Here is a 7,752-nt window from a genome sequence, read left to right on the forward strand (position 1 = left end):
TTAAACAGACCTACGACCAGGCCTGAGACACTGGCAACGACCTGAAACGCAGATGGGCCTTGGCCCAGTTGGAGCGGTAGGGTGTGGTAGCGAGGTAAGTGAAAAAAAGGAGGCACAAGAGACAAAAGAGGCGTACCGCCTGGAAAGCCAGCTAAAAGTGTGGTATGTTTTCTTATAGAGCAAACACGTATTTCTAATTAATAGCAAAATAAGTTACATGAGTAAATAAACGTGAAAGCTACCAAACAGATCAGAAGATAACAATTATCCTGAAAACTTTGCAGAAAAAAAATCTAAAAGACAGAAAAGTACAAAACTATCCCTAGGATTTTCTGCACTCGCCAAAGCCAACGGCCGCTGCCAAACTTCAACGCCGCCTAGCCGCGCGTTGGAAGAGAGGTCGAGCCTTCACCATTGCCAGATCCAAAAGACCTCCATCGCCAACGAGGCTTTGTGAGTTGATGAACAGGCTGCTGCAAGCAGCGAGGCACATGTCGATGTGGCACTTCGACCGGGGGACATCCCAATGCTATCTTCAAACCAAGATTCGTGGCATCCCATCAACGAAGTTGAGGAAAAAAAATCCGCCACCTACGGACCAGCATCCTTGCTCCAGAGCAGCCACCTCGCCCCGGCCCCCAACGCCGTCGTGGAAAACGACAAACGCCAGCAACACGTCAAGAAACAGAACTCACCGGATCTGAAGAATGACGAGAAGATCAAGCCGACTACCTAAACGATCGACAAGCACACGTTGTCAACAACTCCGAGACGTCGCCGTGAAAGTCGCCGCCGGTGTGGGAGTGGAGTTGAGATAGATTTATTTGCTCGGGCGCCACTCCCACCACCCCTAATGATGCACCACAGCAGACAAGTCCTAACTACAAAACAAAAAAACAAGGTCCCCTTCCCCTTCTGCCGCCGGAGCGGCAAGCAGAGAGAGAGAGGGGGCCAACGCTCACGTCGGTGGAGATGGAATCTGGCCGCCGCTGCTGGGAGAGAGGAGTAGGGCAAAACAGTTCGCGTGAGATAAATCTATGGGTAGCTGCTCACTCTCAGTTTGGTTGTGAATAAAAGCGTGGTATGTACGTGCACTGATATAGGCCAATGCCAAACATATTCAGGCAGAAAATCCCAGATATTTTTCCGAATTAAGTAGAAGAACAAAATCAGTATATGTTAAAAGGGAGTTCACATACTTGGTTTATCTGGTTTGTTCTGTGGTCTTTGGTGTTATTATAAGCACGCACCTATTGCAGAGAACTGATAGCAAAGCTCTATTTTCCATGTCGAGGCACAAAGAGCAATCCGGATGTAGGCCCTCCACTGTCACAGGTGATGTGTGGTATGCATAAGAGTTGTGTCAACACGGCTGCTGAACTTTGGAAAGTCATAAAAATCCTACCTAGGAGGAAATTGGTCTCAAGAATTTTGTCAAATTTTAGCTGCGATGGATGAATGCAAAAAAAATTATAACACAGGCATAAGAATACTTTTTTCTAAAACGGAGGCAATTTTTTTGCTTCACTCTATTAATTAAGGAGAAAACTCATTAGAATACTCCCTTTTAAAAACATAAACATAAGAATACTCCTCCAAATTAGAACGAAGTAAGAAGAGCAGGTATTCACCAAGGCTCTAGGACATCGAAAACTCCCTAGTACGCCCGAGCTTGAGTGGTCTGGATATCGACACGACATCAGGCCGTTGGCTTCTTAACCCGACGTCATATTCCCGGCTGTATACGATGCAGTAAGAATACACCCAGCTCGGGGAGCCAACCACCTCCACCGTAGGAAACATGCAAATGCGAACCAAAAAGGTAACAGTTCCACGCGGTAGGCCTTGATCATGTGCGCGGTTTGGCAGATTCAGTCTGCTAGAAGTGAGGCCTGAGATGAACAGGACGGACCTCACATCCTGTACCAGCCATGGCTATATTTATCCAGTTCCATATCCACCTCCACTCCATACAAAGTTCTCAAAGAGTTGCAGGATTCAAAAGGAAAGCAGCCCAAATAGGCACATGACATGAATAGTCACACGACATACTCATTCGGCACATGACATGAACATGAACACGACACGTACTCATTTGGGAACTCATGCGGCACACGACATGAACAGGCACACGACACGAACTCAATCGGCGAACTCATGCGGCACACGACATGAGCAAGCACACGACACGAACTCATTCGGCAACAACGCATCAACATCATACGATTCAACACCTACAGTTTCACATTTAGATGGAAGTTCATGTCAAGTTGTAGCAAAACCTCCAAACCTGAAAAGATCAAGAAGATTCAGTAGTAGGACATCTTCACCACATCTGCTGCTTGCATTACTAACAATGATCAAGAAAATATTCAGTAGTACCATTGAACTAGACATAAATAAGTCAAGTAAATAACGAGGTACATGTCAAGCCTTTGCATCTTCCTAAAAAAATATATGATGAATTTCAACAATTAGCCCTGAAACAATACACTTCTATTGTTTTTCTGACAATACACTTCTCTAGTCAAACTATTGATACACCTTGTGTTGGATTACTTGCCTTGCCTTGTTGCTCTAACAATGAAGATTCTACTTCCTCTAGTATTTGTATTTCTACTAACCATGCTTGGGAGCGGACGAATAGCGCTCGGGCTCGAGTGATCTGGATATCGCTAGGCGCAGTGTGTGGCGATGCGTCCATGCAGAGTCATTCAATGAAGCAATGTCAGAACTGGATGGCTAATGAATACGTCGTAGGATACATGGCACGCGCGCATGAACAGGGTCGTACGCATTAAATGGAGGGCAGTTGGGGGTGCTCCATTAAACATGGTGTAGTGTAAATTGTGTACATGTTTGGCTGGTACCAGGGCGCAGCGTGGAACAGGAATAGGATGGGAATGCGCAGGCACATCATGTACCGACCACTGTGCTACCTGGAGCTGAAACTGACCAAAAAAATTACTGCACAGTCTGCTTTTCTGGCGTAGCTCGATATGTGGCTGCCTGGAGGCTGGAGGATCCATGATAGTTTATTTTTTTCCCGTGCACGCTCCATAAGTATGAAATTTGTTCAGTTTGCCAGGAAAAATATGGCACGCACAAATTCATAGCAGTGGGTTTTTCTTCATAGTTTTTTCGATGCCCAGATAGCTTGTGTAGGGACCTAAACTCTGCTATAATTCGTGCAACCATGTTTAAGTTCAAGTTAATTCATATATTTTTTACATGTTTTTATTTTAGGATATAGACCTAATTTATTATGACGGACCGTGTATTTCGCGGTTTGTAGAGCAGCCCCGAAAAAAACCTTTGGTAAAGATAATAGTAAAGGCGGAAAGTTTGCGCCATCTAATTCTTTGCTATCTGATGGACACCAGTAAAAATGGTTTGGGCTTTTGCGACTCGCAGGCATCGTGTGGGGAAGGCACCAACAGGAAGACCGCTAAACTCTGCCCGCGTAACAGCACTTGAGCGGACCCTGCATGATTTCCCAACCAGGGCGAATGACGAGGTCATTGTTTCAGAGGTGGGAGATACGTTTGATTCGATTAGAGAGGCCCCGGGCCACGAACTCGCATTCCACCAGGTGCCTTTGCCCTTCTCTCATCCGTTTGTTGCGGTCGAAGGATAATGGATGGTACATATGTGAGCATATAGACATCCACAACCATGATCTGTCTGCCTCGTTTGGTGAGCAGGCGCATTGGCCGTCGCACAAACATATCGACAACTACAGATTTGGTTAAACAGCTAAGGAAGAATAATGTTAATCTTGGGAAGGTGTACAGTATCATAGGCAGTTTCTTCGGGGAAATGGAGAATGTACCCTTCACGAAAAGGGTGTTGAAAACCTTGTGTGGCAAGATTAGTAGCGAGCAAGCAGATAACGATGCCAGAAAAACAATAGAAGTTTTCTCGGGGATGGGGGCTGCGGATCCCTAAATTCAGTTACAACGTGCAAGTGGATGACGACAACAAGAAGTGTTGATAAGTGGTGATACCCATGTACACACATTTTAGAGAAAGAGAGATACACAATGCATATCATTCCCCCAAAATGGGATGTTTCATTAATCATTCAAAGAGAGCCAAATAAGATATCATCAAGTTGCATTAGGCTCAAAACAATACACAAGTATATGATGAGTCAAACAAACATACTTGAATACACAAGATAGGCAAGTAAGACTCAACACATACAAACACATATTTGATACAAAATCAAATATGCAAAGGGGCAAGTAACTTACAATTAATATGAGTTGAAGTATAAGTCACCGCAAAGAGGAACATTGAATATAAGATATAGATGATAATCCTCATGACTTGGCTTGGTAAAAAATATAATATATGAAGATCCCTTAATTCTTCATGAAGTAGTCAAGTCTCCAATGCCCTCCACATGCACCTATTGATCAAGTTTGAGCTTGTTGGTCCCCAACCAAGTTGAATCCTAAGAGGTTAGTCACAATAGGCTTGGCAACCCAAATGGTTTTTTTCTTGAAGCCACTTTGAGTTCCAACAAACTTGGTAAACACATTGCCATCCTTATCCTTACCAAGAGAATAATAATTATTAACAATGTTAGGGTTAGATAAGGTACCACTTAAACATGAAGAAGCAAAGTGCGAAAACTCCCTAGTACGCCCGAGCTTGAGTGGTCTGGATATCGACACGACATCAGGCCGTTGGCTTCTTAACCCGACGTCATATTCCCGGCTGTATACGATGTCTTTGCTTTTCAATATCTGATGTTTGAAGAAAAGCCCGGGCCTGGCCGGAGAAGGCCCCGGCGCACCGGCCGCTGAAATGTACAGGTTGTTCGCTCTACTTTACGGTGGCGCAACCGCAACAGTGTCCCCGCGCAATGGAAACATGCGCAAACTCCTGTTTCCCGATAGCGTGCGGCCCCTGCGGCTGGTGGCGCATCGCCGCCGAGATCTAGATATCCGGCGTCGCCTCGGAGCGCGTACAGGTTGGACTGGAGTGATTAGCCAGTGCTTTTGCTGTTGACGACCAGGGATACAGCTGCTCGCTCATCATCCATCACCGGTGACTGATATCAGCAAAAGCATCCGCGTCCTTTCATACCAGTCCCTCGAGTTTGCTTCCTAGGAGGCATCGATTGGTCGTTGAAATTAAGATGATGCGAAATCTGATTTTGTTACAGTGGGCACTACCACACTAACCAGACACTACGGGAGCCCGCCAAGGGGCCGACGGCCAGAATCTGCGCAGTAAAGCGGCCGTTGGCACAGCCTCGCCGTCGGCACAGGACCACCAGGGCCGACGGCAGCCGTCGGCTGTCGGCACTGCCTGGCCGTCGGCACATGCCCAGTCTGTGCCGACGGCTGTAATCCTAGCCGTCGGCACATAGGCAACTGGTAGGGCCACCGACAACAGCGTCAGCGAGGGCAAACGGCGTCTATCTGTGCCGACGGCAGGCCGTCGGCACAGCTTCCCTCTATGTGGGCCGACGGCCAAGCCGTCGGCACAACTTCCCTGCAATCTTTTCCCTCCGGGCAATCCCGCCATTTTTCCCCGCTCCTTCCCTCCCGCCCTTTTTTCCCGCCATTCTTCTCGCGCCCATTCTCTCCCGCCAAGTATTCCCGCCGTTTCAGCCGTCGTCGTCCTATATATAGCCATGTCTTCTCCACTAACATCACCAGCAACATTTCTCTCCTCATCAATTCTCTCATCCAAAAATACCACAGAATCCTCTGAGCTCAGCTGCCGTCGAGATGGCTCCTCGTCGTTGTAGCAACACGGGCTTCACCGGCATTCGCCAGCGGACTGCGGGCCATTTCGCGGCTGAAATCACCGCCGATGGTGTGCGTGTGTGGCTCGGCACCTTCTACACAAAGGAGGCTGCTGCACGCGCATACGACGTTGCGGCTTGGAGGTTTGGCCGATCGCGCCACGAATTGAACTTCCCGGAGGTCAGGTCTCTGACGGAAGCCCAGAGTCTCTCTACTGAGCCGCTACTTCGCTCAGAGGGTGAAGCGCAGCGGTTCAGAGATGGCCAGCGGCGGATTGATACCACCGAGGCGGACGAGCAGTTCATGGCACAGTGGCGCAGAGACCATCCCGGAGATGTCGCGGCCACGCGCGCATTCTGGAAGGAGAAGCAGGCGTACAGGAGAGGGAGGAGGGCGGGAAAGCGGCAGAGGAGGGCCGAATATGAAGCGGAGTACGCCAAAGGAGAGGCGTCGACATGGGGAGAAAATGATGAACGGTGGTTGTGGAACCTCTCAAGTACCGCTTCAGAAGTCACCCCTAGTGAGGACGAAGATTTCGACAACTGATTAGTATGTGTGTGTGTCGAGTCCGTGTGTCTAGCGGGTCATGTGTCGACCCAGTGTTAAGTGCTTTGTTCGTGTGTGGGTTTAGTTCTTTAAGTGTTTTGGTTTGTGTGTGAGTAGTGTAGTTTTTAAGTGCTTTGCTTCGTGTGTGGGTGTAGTTCTTTAAGTGCTTTGGTTTGTGTGTGGTCTAGTTCTTTAAGTGCTTTGGTTTGTGTGTGGGTCTAGTTATTTAAGTGCTTTGTAAGGTGTGTGGGTCTCAAGTTCTTAAGTGTATCATTATTGTGTGTCGTCAGAAATTGAGCATCGGAGGATGGAAATGGTCCCAAAACTCAGGCAGATTATAGACTGTAGGGGTAAAATCCAGGATCTGTATGTGAAAACTCCTGGTACGGCTCAAACGGATCCTATTTTATGGTAAAGTAAGCCCAACCTATGGTTTCCATGTACATATGTCCTAAACAAACCAAAGAAAATAAAAAATCCATTGTTACACCGTCACACAGAGAAAACTATAGGGGTAGATCTGCGGGGTCCCCGCCCTAGGGTTTCCGAAGATACAGATCACCGGAGCGTCGGAACCGCTCAAAAACTTGCATATGTCCCTAGCATATGTGCAAAAGTGTGATGTAGGGTTTGGCTAACCTTGCATGTACCCGGCGTTGACGATTTTCGCAGATATGGGCCAGCACTTGGTGAAAATCCAGGATCTTTATGTGGAAACTCCTGGTACGGCTCAAACGGAGCCTATTTTATGGTAAAGTATGCCCAACCTATGGTTTCCATGTACATGTCCTAAACAAACCAAAGCAAATAAAAAAATCCATTGTTACACCGTCACACGGAGAAAGCTATAGGGGTAGATCTGCGGGGTCCCCGCCCTAGGGTTTCCGAAGATACAGATCACCGGAGCGTCGGAACCGCTCAAAAACATGCATATGTCCCTAGCATATGTGCAGAAGTGTGATGTAGGGTTTGGCTAACCTTGCATGTACCCGCCGTTGACGATTTTCGCAGACATGGGCCAGCACTTGGTGAAAATTCAGGATCTGTATGTGAAAACTCCTGGTACGGCTCAAACGGAGCCTATTTTATGGTAAAGTATGCCCAACCTATGAATTCCATGTACATATGTCCTAAACAAACCAAATCAAATAAAAAAATCCATTGTTACACCGTCACACGGAGAAAACTATAGGGGTAGATCTGCGGGGTCCCCGCCCTAGGGTTTCCGAAGATACAGATCACCGGAGCGTCAGAACCGCTCAAAAACTTGCATATGTCCCTAGCATATGTGCACAAGTGTGATGTAGGGTTTGGCTAACCTTGCATGTACCCGGCGTTGATGATTTTCGCAGACATGGGCCAGCACTTGGTGAAAATCCAGGATCTGTATGTGGAAACTCCTGGTACGGCTCAAACGGAGCCTATTTAATGGTAAAGTATG

This window comes from Lolium perenne, chromosome 4 (genome assembly GCF_019359855.2).
Source record: "Lolium perenne isolate Kyuss_39 chromosome 4, Kyuss_2.0, whole genome shotgun sequence".
Taxonomy (NCBI): domain Eukaryota; kingdom Viridiplantae; phylum Streptophyta; class Magnoliopsida; order Poales; family Poaceae; genus Lolium; species Lolium perenne.